This window comes from Castor canadensis, chromosome 10 (genome assembly GCF_047511655.1).
Source record: "Castor canadensis chromosome 10, mCasCan1.hap1v2, whole genome shotgun sequence".
Taxonomy (NCBI): domain Eukaryota; kingdom Metazoa; phylum Chordata; class Mammalia; order Rodentia; family Castoridae; genus Castor; species Castor canadensis.
This window is the reverse complement of record NC_133395.1, coordinates 59,590,191-59,606,189: the sequence shown is the minus strand read 5'-3', so window position 1 is coordinate 59,606,189 and position 15,999 is coordinate 59,590,191. Positions and strand designations below refer to the sequence as shown.

Below are 15,999 nucleotides of genomic sequence, written 5' to 3'. Positions count from 1 at the left end.
GCATTACTATAAATTACTTGGGTAATGCTTGCACTTTAGTACCTCACTACTTAAATTAAAAGTATATGATAAAAGCAAGAGTGACCAGGGATCAAAAAGGACAATAATGTGCATCTCTATTTAGTACAAAAAAAATTTATACAACCCATAAGCTTTATGAAATTGAACTAAAGAAAAATAAAAGAAGAAAATGAAAAAAAAGAACTATTGTTTTTACAGTTTCACATAAGTCTACAATTCTTTCTAAACTTAAAAAAAAATTACAATAAGTAGCCCATCCAAGTTCTGAGGAATAAGCCAATTGGCTCCATAAACTTTCATCTTGAGAGAAATGTCATCATAGTAGCATTTTGGAGACATCGCTGGATTCCTTGGAATTTTCTAGTACCAAAATTTTCTAGTACTCTTTATTATTTTCAAATAAAGAGCATACAGTATCTTACATAGTAAGAATTTTGCATAGTAAAAATTTAACTTGTTCATACTTTCCTAGTGAGTAAACAAATTCAATGTTTTTCTTCTGACATGTTGTAAAGGCAGGTCAGGTTTTTCAAAATCAGCGTGACACAATGAGTGGTGGACCTTCCTAATTCTTCTCACGTCCAGTTGTCAGGAAACATGCTTTTCCTTTGCCAGCGGGTGCTGGCAGCCAGGTTGCATTGTCTCAAGACGGTCAGGTGATTCTGTGCCCTGGGCTCACACATCATCTATAGGTCATAAGGGGATCCGAGTTGAAGGCAGTATGGCTGCTTTTGTAAGCAAATAGGGCCCACGGAGGAGTGGGGACAGTGTGGGCAGCATGGGTAACTTGGTTCTTTCTCTCTTGGCCTTAAATATCTCTTTAAAGACTGGTTTCTTTCCTTGCCTATGCATGAAATCTCTAGTTGTCTATTGATAATCAGAGAACAACATCCCCCAAGTATGGTGGTTTTGCCATGCTGAGCAATTTGGTGGGGAGGAAAGGCTTTCTGCAATTACCTTACCTGCATGAAGACCAGTGGAAACATTACTGCTTCCCCCACCTGACATCCCATTACTGAGGAATGTAGCCACACCTGGTCCCACTTCCCTTACAGATGAATTCTGTCCTTGGGTTCACTCAAATCCCAGAGAGTCCATCTGCAGGACCATTCATCCCCCTAATATCCATCCACAAGCCCTCAAAATGGTCTCTATTCCCATCTCCCCTTTCCCTATAGACAAAAGGGGTATAAAAGCTTCTAGGTGATGCTGGGCTGGGTAGTGGATAATCACAGTCCTGTGACTTCCCCCTTGTTCTGAATTCTCCTCTTTTGCACATTAATAAAATCGTTTGTTCTCCTATTGAGTCTACACCAGTTTATTCCAACCTTGAGAGGGCAGAGAAGAAATTTCCCTTCGCCCCTATAGATCCAAAGCTCTTTCACCCGTTTGTGTCCCTAGAACAGTATCATCACAGCAACAATGTCTGGGCCAGGATAATAATCGCACTCAGAGGTGTCGAGTGCTGCCCTGAGTTCAAACCCCAGTCCTACCAAGACAAAACAAAACAAAACAAAAAATAAAAACACCCCAAACCAAAACCCACAGTGGGGTCAAGTCCATGAAAAGTTTCATTTGTCATCCCAACCCCCAGCCACCCAGATCCCCATCACTAGCCCATGAACTGGCTGCAGTTTCTGACCCTGTCAACAGAGGTGTCCTAGGGGTGAAGAAGATTAAGAGCAATGTGCACAGTCTTGTGCCATCTGCTCCATGATGATCTGACATTGTGCCATGTGGGCTTGGTGGACCCTCTGGACAGTGTTGTGGTTTTCTTGAGGAGTCCTCCCCCATCAGGAATCCCATTGCAGCTCCTACCATCCAGGTTATGCTTCCTTTGCTTGCTATTTTCCACCCCCGCCCAAGCCTGCTCCTCCAGCGGCACATCCCTCTGTGATTGCTTGGTCCCACTCCCAAGCAGAGCTCCCCAGCCAGAACCCTTTCAACAGGACACTAAGCCATATCTTCTCTCCTGATGCAAAGGAAAGCTTGCTCCTTTTTGCCCCCATCCATGGCCCTGCTGCTTGTACCCAACCTGCTCTGTCTCTTTTCTTTGCTTGGCCACCTCAGGCCAATAGTCAGTCTCTTTCCTTCACCTTTCTCTGAGAGTGTGATCAGTACCCTTTGTTCCTGACACTTCAGGGAATGCATCTAAACTTCACCTGGCCACCAGGAAGCCTCTTGGCTTAACCCACGGGGAAATAAGCAACCACTGGAATTTCTGGAGGCTTATCTCTACAACAATTCTCTATAAAGAAATTCCTCTCTGTACCTTCTCATTGTTCTCTCTCTCTCTCTCTCTCTCTCTCTCTCTCTCTCTCTCTCTCTCTCTCTCTCTCTCTCTCTCTCTCTCTCTCTCTCTCTCTCTCTCTCTCTCTCTCTCTCCTCTCTTTCTCACTCTTGTTCTCTCTCCCTTGAGGGTCTCACACTTTTTCCCTGGCCAGGCTTTAGATGATTATTCTCCTACCTACATCTCCCTAGTATCTGGGATTACAAGCACATTCCACCATGCCTTCCTTGTCCCTCTTGATCCACCTCTGTCACAGCTTTTACATGTCTTTCAGGCAGAAAGATGGCCAGCTGTGCTCACACTAGTTTTGGCCACTTTCTCTCCAAGTGTTGTGTAGCACCTCATTTTATTTTATTTTCAATAATAGGGCCCAGCTAAAATGGAGACAGGGAGACTCTCATTTCGGTGTTGCTAGCTGGTACCAATCAATAGCTTAGTAACCTGAAAAGAAGTGACATCAAATGCATCTGTAAGGAGCTAATGTGTACATGTAAACATGGAAAAGCTGCTGCTGGCAGGTACATTGACAAGAACTCAGAGGCAAGAGTATGAGGATCAATTTGCAATGTCTGCAATGACACGCTGCCCCCAGGCTTGTCCTGGTTTGCTGATTTGGTATTGAACACAGCACTAGTGTGAGTAAATTGTTGGGGACTCTTCAAAGAATTCTGTGACCAAAAACTATGAGTATTCTCAAAGTGGATTTTTATCAGGTTAAGCCCAAAATTCCAGGGGGTAAAGAAGTTATTCATCAATAGTCAGTTTGTCAAGTGATCTGTAAATAAAGAAAACTGTATCTTAAAAGATATCCATGCAATAATAATAGTAGTAGTAGTAATTTTATTTCAATTTATTTCTGCCCCAGTATTCTTGAAAATTGGCACCAAACTCAGTTGCAATAAAACATGTACTTCAATATCTTTCAATATCTTTAGTATCAAGAATTTACTTATAAAACAACTGAGCCAACTCAGTTGTTTTGTATTTATTATGCAAATAAGTACATTTGTGTGAGTATCATAGTCAAAGCTTGTGTTTGGGGTCTTTATAACCTGTCATCGCTGTAGAAAAAGAAGTAATATCCACCAGTACAGGAAGAGTAATAAATGCTGTGTTATATAAATGTAGTATAATGATATACAAAAAGATGTTTTTCTTTTAAGATGTATTCAGAGGTACAGAAAAGGAAAATGATCTGACCAGAGGTGCTTGATCTTCCTTGCCAGTAGGTTACAGTGTCTAGCAAGGTAAGAGAGAAACTGGCCCCTTCCCCACCTCACAAGTGAGATCATAGGCAAGCAAATTTGCTTAACCTTTTTCCCAGTCTTGGGAAGCCTGACCAAAATCAAGTTTACAAGGTAATTAAGAGAAGCCTAAGGGGAAAGGGAAATGCACTAACTCCCTCTGACAGAGAGACTCTGGCTCTTCAGTGGTGTGACTGATTGGCATCTATACAAATTATACATATTAGGATAAGACTTGGATGGGTGTAACAGAAAACCCTAAGATATCAGTCTAAAACAAGATAGAAATCAAGTTCTTTCTCATGTATAAAGTAGGGATTGCCAGATTTAGTACTGTGGCTACATGGTGTTGTTGTAGACCTGGGCTCCTACTTTCTTGTTTCAAGGTCACCTCATGGCCCCAAATGGCTGCTGGAACCCTAGTAATCCTGTCTGTAGTCCAGGCTGCAGGAAAGATCAAAGGCTAAAATGATCATCTCTCAAATCAGTCATTTCTCTTTAACAGAGTTCCTGGAATCTGGTCCAATATTTTCACTCATATCTCACTGGACAGATTTGTAGTTTCAAGGGAGGCTGGGAAAAACTAGCATCTTATACAAGGAGGCAGTTTTGCCGCCAAGTATAAAACCATCGGGATTCTTCTCTTAAGGAGGAACCAGAAAAAGGAGATACTGAGTAATCAGTGTGCTCTGCCACTCAGGTAACATTAGAAAAGCAGTGGCTTTCAAGTCCCTCCTTTCCTTTAGCCTATGAAAGTGCTTGGCAAAATTATAAAATGTGTAGGGGAGGTAATCTGGTTTATATTAACATTTAAGATTCAAAGTGATGCAAAGATAATACGCTGGTGAGGATTACATGAACAAGAATTTTCTTTGTGTGTGTGTGTGTGTTTCTTTTATTCATATGTGCATACAATGTTTGGGTCATTTCTCCCGCCTTCCCCGTGCCTCCTCTCTTTCCCCCCGCCACGCCCTCGCTACCAGGCAGAAACTATTTTGCCCTTATCTCTAATTTTGTTGTAGAGAGAGTATAGGCAATAATAGGAAGGAACAAGGGTTTTTGCTGGTTGAGATAAGGACAGCTATACAGGGAGTTGACTCGCATTGCTTTCCTGTACATATGTGTTACATTCTAAATTAATTCTTCTTGAACTAACCTTTTCTCTAGTTCCTGGTCCCCTTCTCCTATTGGCTTCTGTCGCTTTAAAGTTTCTGCATTAGTTCCTTTGCATTGAGAACATCAAATGCTATCTTGGTTTTTTTTCTTTTTTTGGGTTTCTTGCGTATCCTCATACCTCCCTTGTGTGCTCTTGCCTCATCATGTGATCAAAGTTCAATCCCCTTGTTGTGTTTGCCCTTGATCTAATGTCCACATATGAGGGAGAACATATGATTTTTGGTCTTTTGGGCCAGGCTAACCTCACTCAGAATGATGTTCTCCAATTCCATCCATTTACCAGCAAATGATAACATTTCGTTCTTCTTCATGGCTGAGTAGTATTCCATCGTGTATAAATATCACATTTTCTTGATTACATTCATCAGTAGTGGGGCATCTTGGTTGTTTCCATAACTTGGCTATTGTGAATAGCGCTGCAATAAACATAGGTGTGCAGGTGCCTCTGGAGTAACTTGTGTCACATTCCTTTGGGTATATCCCCAAGAGTGGGATTGCTGGATCATATGGCAGATATATGTTTAGATTTTTGAGAAGCCTCCAAATTCTTTTCCAGAGTGGTTGTACTAGTTTGCATTCCCACCAGCAGTGTATAAGGTGAACAAAAATTTTCTAATCCTAGTGCCTTTATCTCCTAACAAATAACTTAAACATCATGACCATGTATCTGAATGTATTTTACAAAACAAGAATATATATCTCATCTGTTGTTTTGAGAACTTATTCAGTTAAAATATATAGAGTTACTTGCTATGTGCAAGGCACTGTGCTAGAATATACCTTAAAAACTAGCAGAATAGAAAATATCATATCCTATTTTTACTTTATTTATATTTCAATTTACTGTTATTAGTGTGTATTAATTGTAAAAACAATGATATCCTATTTTTAAAAAGAACAAAAGGAGCAATCCATGAAAAGGTAACTTCCACAAGCATAGGAACATTTTTCTCTGTCATTCACTGCGATTACTGAAGTGTATGAGACAGTCTGGCATAGAATAGGAGCCCAGTAAATATTTGTTTTTTTTTTCTCCAAATTCCTGGTTTAATAAGGGCTTGTTTATTTTGAGAAAAAAGGTCCCGAACATCAAGCTGTTCACAAAAATAACCCACAGTATCAACTTTAGAAGACTGTAACACTAATTATTTTTCTAAAGGATGCATTTGACATGCCAACTCTCATTCACAAAAATACATTGTTACATTTGTGTTGAACAGCCCCACACAGTACTTATGTGAGGTAAAACACACATACCTCCAACTCAAAGCAGCTCTCAGGTGCTACGACTAAGTGAGATTGCCTTTGCAGTTAGGGAAGCAACTACCGAAATCATGTATAAATGGAAAGAACTGTACTCCCTGCATAACAAGAGATTATTTTGGAGACAGTTGATAAAAACCATACATCCTTTTTATTGTTAAGTCATAAAGAGGTATCAAAATTAAAACCAAAAATTACAGGGAGAGACTTAACAAAACTACTAGGAGCATCAAAGGAAGTGAAAATGGAACTAGGCGCAGAGCAATATGAATGAACGACATGGGAAGGATAGGGAGACAGTTAGCATGTGCTGAAGATACTAGGGGAGAGGATCTGGTGAAATATTGATCTTAGACAAGCGCCTAGGTAAAGAAATAATGGGGTAAGATTTCTAAACCCCTATGTGCTTAAGAGTCATCCTCGCCATTGGCGCTGTCTCTGTCATCCTCTCCTTCCTCAGCCTCCTTTTCATTATCCTTGATGAACTACAGCTGGTCTTCCCCCCATCTTCATTATCATCATCATCCAGTAGGTCTCCCTCCTCAGCAGTCATCTGCACCCCCCTCAGATTCCATCTTCACATTAGTCTCATCTTTCTTCTGGGAGCTGCTGCTCTGTTCCTCTTCTGACTTTTCATTCTTCACCTCTACTGCTTGTTTGCTCTGTTCCTTTTCTATTTTTTCCAGACTTTCCAGTAGAGAATCCACTTTTTGCTTTATCTGGGTCAGCTCCTTCTTAATGGCCTGAAGGTCATCTCCTTTCAACTTTCCAGACTTGGATGATGATCCTCACTGACCACTCTTAGAATTGAAGCCACGAGGAATTCCAAGATGGCGGCTACAGGTAGGAAGCAGAAAGTGACCCTCCTATAGTGAAATCTTGGAGAGACGCTGGAGACACACTTTACAGGCATAATCACTGAGAAAAGGCATAACTTTGACCCCTCCACATCTCCAGCCAGTGCAGAGAATCTCCACTTCACGTTAAACGGAGAACCGAGGAGGGCCCCCGGGGCTGCCAGTGGCCGGCGCCCATACAGCTTGGGAAGACGCGGACCAGGTGAGCTTCGCGGTACCATGGTAGCCCCACAGACAAGCCTGGGCCAGTGCAGCATAGCCCCCTGGACAGACTGACCTCCACCCGGGAAAAAAAAAAAAAGAGAAACTGAGTACTAAGCAATAAGAACAGTTAAGACACGCAGGAAAGAGGGTGGGGCGCCCTGAGCGCTGAAGATTGGTGAAGGGAATCCTTCCCGGGACTGTAAATAAACAAGCCAGGCGGGAGCGGGGCGCGCCCAGCAACCAGGAGCGGGGACGCTTGTGAGAGGAGGGAAGACCCACTTCCCACGTGAACTGTAAATAAACACGCAGGCCTGACAACGCGGGGCAGTGTCACCTTTCCCAGTGCTTGGAAAGGGAAAAGCCTGTAGCAGAGGCTCCTGCACAGGAGAACTCTGAGCAAACAAAGCCTGTGGGACCAGGTGAGTGCTAGCTCACCCCAGAGATCTGCATAAATAACGCCGCCAGCTACAGGCTGAGAGCAGCAGGCAGGCAAGCCACAGTTGCAGACACCACTCTCAGAACTGCCTCCAGATGCTTTTTTTTCTTTTTCTCCCTACCTTTGATGAGAGAACAACCGAATTACACCTGCAAACTGAAAAACTTACTGAAACTGTATTGCATTTGAACTGGGGATACATGGTGGGGCTTTTTTTTTTTTCTTCTGTGTGTGTGTGAGTGTAGTTTTGTTCTACTTTATGCATCCCCTTTGATGAGACAACTACAGAACAACATCTGAGGCACCAACTCCAGGACTGGAGATTAAGACGGACATCCAAATTATTAAGACTGAAATTGCATTGCATATAAACTTGGAAGTTTTTTGGTTTTTTTTTTTTTAATTTTCTACTCTCCATTTTATTTTAATTCATTTTTATAAATAGATATTACTTTCATATACTTATTTTTTATTTTTTTTATCTTTGATTTTCAATCCTCTCTCTGTCTCTCTATTGTCTGTTCAGCTTACTGTCGATTAGTACACTAACACTCCCTGTTTATACCTTTGAAACTCTCTTGTCTGATACCTTGTTCTGCTTTCTCCCTCTTGTCTGTATATTTGTTTTCCCCTTTCCTTTAACTTCTTGCTTTCCATCTCAGCTCACTCTTCCATTCTCAATATTACCATTGTTATTATTACAAGCTAGAAAATACTTAATTACACACAGTACAGGGACAGTAACAACACCAAGGACAATGACAGGAAGACAGAAAAAACAGGGAAACCAGTTTCCCCACAGCAAAAAATTAGTACAGGAACTAGAGGGGAATGAAGAGAACAGAAACTCAGATCCAGACTCCAACAAAATGAAGATAAACTATGCCAAAGGACCCAATGAAGCCCACAAGAATAATTTAAAAGAAGACATACTACAAGTACTCAATGAGAATTTTATAGAGATGATACTGGATAGGGTCAACCAAAATGTACAGGAGACACTCAAGAAATTCCAAGACAATAAAAATAGAGAATTTGAAAAAGCAAAAGAAGAAATAAAGGAAACCATAGAAGCACTGTATAAACACCAAAGTGAAAGAGAGAACACAATGAATAAATGGATAAATGAACTCAGGACAAAAATAGACAACAATAAAGAAGAAAACAGCCAGGATATGGAAAACCTCAGAAAAAAGAACGAAACAGAACTGCAAAACAAAACGGAAGGCCAATCCAGCAGAATAGAACAAACAGAAGACAGAATCTCAGAACTTGAAGATGAAATGGTAATTAAAGGAAAAACTGAAGAACTATTAATTAAACAACTCAAGACCTGTGAAAAGAAAATGCAAGAACTCACTGACTCCATCAAAAGACCAAACTTGAGAATCATGGGCATCGAAGAAGGAGAAGAGGTGCAAGCGAAGGGAATGCGTAATATATTTAACAAAATAATAACGGAAAATTTCCCAAATCTAGAGAAAGATATTCCCATACAAATGCAAGAGGCCTCCAGGACACCAAACAGACCAGATCAAAATAGAACTACTCCACGACATATCATCATTAAAACAACAAGTTCAGAAACTAAGGAAAGAATATTGAAGGCTGTAAGAGAGAAAAAACAAGTAACATACAAAGGTAAACCCATCAAAATCACAGCAGACTTCTCAACAGAAACATTAAAAGCAAGAAGAGCGTGGGGTGAGATCTTCCGGGCACTGAATGAAAATAACTTCAACCCCAGGATACTCTACCCAGCAAAGCTATCATTCAAAATAGATGGAGCAATAAAAGTCTTCCATGATAAGCAGAAACTAAAACAATATGTGACCACAAAGCCACCATTACAAAAGATTCTGCAAGGGATCCTGCACACAGAAAGTGACACCCAACTTAACCATGAAAAGGCAGGCAGCACCAAACCACAGGATAAGAAAAAGCAAGACAGTAGAGAGTAACATCAAGTTAGGTACACACAATCAAACCTTCAAACAACTAAGATAACTAAATGGCAGGAATCACCACATACCTATCAGTACTAACACTTAATGTTAATGGACTTAATTCAACCATCAAAAGACACCGTTTGACAAAATGGATTAAAAAAGAAGATCCAACAATTTGTTGCTTACAGGAGACTCATCTCACCGACAGAAATAAGCATAGGCTTAGGATGAAAGGCTGGAAGAAGATTTACCAAGACAATGGCCCCCGAAAACAAGCAGGAGTAGCAATACTTATCTCTGACAAAGTAGACTTCAAACCTACATTGATCAAATGAGATAAAGAAGGACATTCCATACTAATAAAAGGGGAAATAGACCAAAAGGAAATAATAATCATCAATCTGTACGCACCCAATGTCAATGCACCCAATTTCATCAAACATACCCTGAAAGACCTAAAAGCATATATAAATGCAAACACAGTGGTTGTGGGAGACTTTAACACCCCATTATCATCAATAGATAGGTCATCCAAACAAAAACTCAATAAAGAAATCCAAGATCTAAAACATGCAATAGATCACATGGACCTAGTAGATGTCTACAGAACATTTCATCCAACCTCTACACAATATACATTCTTCTCAGCAGCCCATGGAACCTTCTCCAAAATAGATCATATCCTAGGGCACAAAGCAAGCCTCAGCAAATATAAGAAAATAGAAATAATACCGTGCATACTATCTGACCACAATGCAGTAAAAGTAGAACTCAACAACAAAAGTAAAGACAAAAAACATGCAAACAGCTGGAAACTAAATAACTCATTACTTAATGAAGAATGGATCATCGATGCAATAAAAGAGGAAATTAAAAAGTTCCTGGAAGTCAATGAAAATGAAAACACAACCTACCGGAACCTATGGGACACAGCTAAGGCAGTCTTGAGAGGAAGTTTATAGCCATGAGTGCATATATTAAAAAGATTGAAAGATCCCAAATCAATGACCTAATGATACATCTCAAACTCCTAGAAAAACAAGAACAAGCAAATCCCAAAACAAATAGAAGGAGAGAAATAATAAAAATAAGAGCTGAAATCAACGAAATAGAAACCAAAAAACCATACAAAGAATTAATGAAACAAAAAGTTGGTTCTTTGAAAAAATAAACAAGATCGATAGACCCCTGGCAAACCTGACTAAAATGAGGAGAGAAAAAACCCAAATTAGTAGAATTAGGAATGCAAAAGGGGAGATAACAACAAACACCATGGAAGTCCAGGAAATCACCAGAGACTACTTTGAGAACCTATATTCAAATAAATTTGAAAATCTAAAAGAAATGGACAGATTTCTAGATACATATGATCATCCAAAACTGAACCAAGAGGAAATTAATCACCTGAATAGACCTATAACACAAAATGAAATTGAAGCAGCAATCAAGAGTCTCCCCAAAAAGAAAAGTCCAGGACCTGATGGATTCTCTGCTGAATTCTATCAGACCTTTAAAGAAGAACTGATAGCAACCCTCCTTAAACTGTTCCATGAAATAGAAAGGGAAGGAAAACTGCCAAACACATTTTATGAAGCCAGTATTACACTTATCCCAAAACCAGGCAAAGACACCTCCACAAAGGAGAACTATAGGCCAATCTCCTTAATGAACATTGATGCAAAAATCCTCAACAAAATAATGGCAAATCGAATTCAGCAACACATCAAAAAGATTATTCACCACGACCAGGTAGGCTTCATCCCAGGGATGCAGGGGTGGTTCAACATATGAAAATCAATAAACGTAATAAACCACATTAACAGAAGCAAAGACAAAAACCACTTGATCATCTCAATAGATGCAGAAAAAGCCTTTGATAAGATCCAACATCATTTCATGATAAAAGCTCTAAGAAAACTAGGAATAGAAGGAAAGTTCCTCAACATTATAAAAGCTATATATGACAAACCTACAGCCAGCATTATACTTAACGGAGAAAAATTAAAACCATTCCCTCTAAAATCAGGAACCAGACAAGGATGCCCACTATCTCCACTCCTATTCAACATAGTACTGGAATTCCTAGCCAGAGCAATTAGGCAAGAAGAAGGAATAAAAGGAATACAAATAGGTAAAGAAACTGTCAAAATATCCCTATTTGCAGACGACATGATCCTATACCTTAAAGACCCAAAAAACTCTACTCAGAAGCTTCTAGACATCATCAATAGCTATAGCAAGGTAGCAGGATATAAAATCAACATAGAAAAATCATTAGCATTTCTATACACTAACAATGAGCAAACGGAAAAAGAATGTATGAAAACAATTCCATTTATAATAGCCTCAAAAAAAATCAAATACCTAGGTGTAAACCTAACAAAAGATGTGAAAGACTTCTACAAGGAAAACTATACACTTCTGAAGAAAGAGATTGAGGAAGATTATAGAAAGTGGAGAGATCTCCCATGCTCATGGATTGGTAGAATCAACATAGTAAAAATGTCGATACTCCCCAAAGTAATCTACATGTTTAATGCAATTCCCATCAAAATTCCAATGACATTCATTAAAGAGATTGAAAAATCTACTGTGAAATTTATATGGAAACACAAGAGGCCACGAATAGCCAAGGCAATACTCAGTCAAAAGAACAATGCAGGAGGTATCACAATACCTGACTTCAAACTATATTACAAAGCAATAACAATAAAAACAGCATGGTACTGGCACAAAAACAGACATGAAGACCAGTGGAATAGAATAGAGGATCCAGATATGAAGCCACACAACTATGAGCAACTTATCTTTGACAAAGGAGCTAAAAATATACGATGGAGAAATAGCAGCCTCTTCAACAAAAACTGCTGGGAAAACTGGTTAGCAGTCTGCAAAAAACTGAAACTAGATCCATGTATATCACCCTATACCAAGATTAACTCAAAATGGATCAAGGATCTTAATATCAGACCCCAAACTCTTAAGTTGATACAAGAAAGAGTAGGAAATACTCTGGAGTTAGTAGGTATAGGTAAGAACTTTCTCAATGAAACCCCAGCAGCACAGCAACTAAGAGATAGCATAGATAAATGGGACCTCATAAAACTAAAAAGCTTCTGTTCATCAAAAGAAATGGTCTCTAAACTGAAGAGAACACCCACAGAGTGGGAGAAAATATTTGCCAACTATACATCAGACAAAGGACTGATAACCAGAATATACAGGGAACTTAAAAAACTAAATTCTCCCAAAACTAATGAACCAATAAAGAAATGGGCATGTGAACTAAACAGAACTTTCTCAAAAGAAGAAATTCAAATGGCCAAAAAACACATGAAAAAATGCTCACCATCTCTAGCAATAAAGGAAATGCAAATTAAAACCACACTAAGATTCCACCTCACCCCTGTTAGAATAGCCATCATCAGCAACACCACCAACAACAGGTGTTGGCGAGGATGCGGGGAAAAAGGAACCCTCTTACACTGTTGGTGGGAATGTAGACTAGTACAACCACTCTGGAAAAAAATTTGGAGGCTACTTAAAAAGCTGGACATCGATCTACCATTTGATCCAGCAATACCACTCTTGGGGATATACCCAAAAGACTGTTACTCCAGAGGCACCTGCACATCCATGTTTATTGCGGCACTATTCACAATAGCCAAGTTATGGAAACAGCCAAGATGCCCCAGCACTGACGAATGGATTAAGAAAATGTGGTATCTATACACAATGGAATTTTATGCAGCCACGAAGAAGAACGAAATGTTATCATTCGCTGGTAAATGGATGGAATTGGAGAACATCATTCTGAGTGAGGTTAGCCTGGCTCAAAAGACCAAAAATCGTATGTTCTCCCTCATATGTGGACATTAGATCAAGGGCAAACACAACAAGGGGATTGGACTATGAGCACATGATAAAAGCGAGAGCACACAAGGGAGGGGTGAGGATAGGTAAGACACCTAAAAAACTAGCTAGCATTTGTTGCCCTTAACGCAGAGAAACTAAAGCAGATACCTTAAAGCAACTGAGGCCAATAGGAAAAGGGGACCAGGAACTAGAGAAAAGGTTAGATCAAAAAGAATTAACCTAGAAGGTAACACCCACACACAGGAAATCAATGTGAGTCAATGCCCTGTATAGCTATCCTTATCTCAACCAGCAAAACCCCTTGTTCCTTCCTATTATTGCTTATACTCTCTCTACAACAAAATTAGAAATAAGGGCAAAATAGTTTCTGCTGGGTATTGGGCGGGGAGAGGGAGGGGGTGGAGTGGGTGGTAAGGGAGGGGGTGGGGGCAGGGGGGAGAAATGAACCAAGCCTTGTATGCACATATGAATAATAAAAAAAAAATTAAAAAAAATAAAATGACTCAGGTAGAAGCTTTTGAGAAAATGCTTTCATTAACCCATGTTTAAAAGTGACAATACTCTAATTAATTTGACTTATTGCTAGGCAAAATTTATTGTTCAGATGAAGGAGGTATTTGATTATTGTGTCTAAGAAGTGAATACGGGTGGCTTTTTAGAGCCAATATGACTCACAAAACATTTTTGATGTTAAGTTTGGCGTGACTGTGTCATTAATTTTGATTGGGAATTTGTGTAATTCAAAATTTTTAGTTTAAAAGCTGTTAAGGCAATAGAGAAGCCACATGCTGTGTCTCCTTGAAAAAAAAAAAAAAAAAAAGAATTGAAGCCACTTTTGCCCCTTCGTGAGGTGTTTCCTGATACACGCTGGCGTTTAGAGGGCACTGCAGCCCGAGCAATAGGTGGTGGTGGTGGCACACGTGCTGGGTAACTGTACATCCTGTCATAATAACCCCGTTGAAAGTCATAATCCAAGTCAAATGAGGAGCTGAGTAGAGGGGACGGAGAAGGGTGTTCTGGTACTGACCCGTACATCTCCCTGCAGATCGTTTCACACCTGCTTTTCCTCAGTTCACTTTTGGCTCTGCAGCCGGATTAATATCTAAAACCTGGCCAGCAATCATTCTGCCATCCTCTCCTGCTACAGCAGCGCGGGCATTTCTCTCATTAACATACTAGACGAAGGCAAAGCCCTTATGAACAGAGCAACCCACAATTTTGCCATATTTCAAGAAGATTGCTTCCACATCAGACTTTCACCACAAGAGTATTCAGATTCCCAATGAATACATGGGAGTTCATGGAGTGAGGGTCTGTCTTGTTGGTGACATTGCTAGCCATCGTGTTTGATGATAGGTTTCTCACAAAGCTGAAAAGTGTAGCTGAAGATCAAAAAAATCTCACAGGAGGGGGGAGGGAGCAGAGATTCGATCCTGAATCTCCAACTCCCAGGTTCTACACAGAGAAGCTGTTGCTCAAGGTCGACAACACGGACACAACCGTTCAGTGTTCAACTCTCCACAAAATCCCCAGTAAATATTTGTTAACTGAATGAATGAATGAATGAATACTAGAAAATACTGACCTGACACTCTAAAAAAGTATTTTTGGAAAAAACTGATTTGAAAGGACGTGTATATCTGGTTTTAGAAAGCAGACATTTTCTAAGGAGCAATATATTAATCAATTCATATATAAAGCTGATAATTTAAAGGTATGATATGGAGATTTATTTCATAAAACAAAAACTCCTATTATAAAGAGAAGGAACACCCTTATTTTGTTTGTCCGACAAATCTGGATTTTTTTTTTTATGTCACATTTGTGTAAAGTAGCTTCAACTCTATTTTAGTGCCCAAAAGAGAAAGGCATTTGAATTAAAACCGGCGTACATTTTCACAAAATCAGTCCAATAACCTTTTTTCTATGACGATGTTATAGGATTGGTGAATTAGTGAACAAGGTTTTTTTTTTTTTTCATATTTCTTCCTCCCATAAAATACAAATCAGGGAAATCATCCTAGAGACTCCTCTGCCTCCCTTATGATCAGCATCCATCCTGCCCACTCTATGTCCTGATAATTTCTTCTCCCCACTGCTACTGTCAAGCCTGGTTAAAAACCCTAGTATCTTTTCTGAACTACCTCTGTCCATCCACCAGACGAATCTATTTAGAGTACACATTGACTGTGTTATTCTTCTCTTGAAGCCTTTCCATGACTTCTTAACAGTTAATGACACTCCTTAGCTTAGAATATGAGTGTCTGATGGCCCTGGTATTATTTATTTCTTGTCTTAACTCCCATAATTTTCTGCTGTCCATTTTACAACAGAAATCTTATTTATTTGGTTTGACCATAATAACTATAACAATTTCCTGAGGGTTCAAGAAGTGTTCCTTGAATCCCTAGAGCTGGCTCTGTTTCCCTATGGCATGAATTGCCATGCCTCTGTCATAGGACAGTCCCCATTCCACTTTTTCCAAAGGGCCTAATGTGGTACTGGACATCAAGTAGATGCTTGATAAATCACTGGTGAACTGAACTAAACTGACCCCTGGGTAGCATTAATTTGGAAGTTTTATTCAATAGTTAAAAGGATTATTATTTGTTTTCTTTCACTACTAAACAACTAATCTCCAGGTTTCCCCACAAGCATGCAGGACAAGGGTGCTCTGAATGAA

At 39.6% G+C, this 15,999-nt stretch overlaps 1 pseudogene; it reads right to left on the bottom strand.

The window, feature by feature from the left end:
• Positions 1 to 6,126: 6,126 nt before the first annotated feature.
• LOC109674151 (heterogeneous nuclear ribonucleoproteins C1/C2-like) lies at positions 6,127 to 14,837 on the bottom strand (annotated as a pseudogene).
• Between the last annotated feature and the right edge of the window lie 1,162 nt (positions 14,838 to 15,999).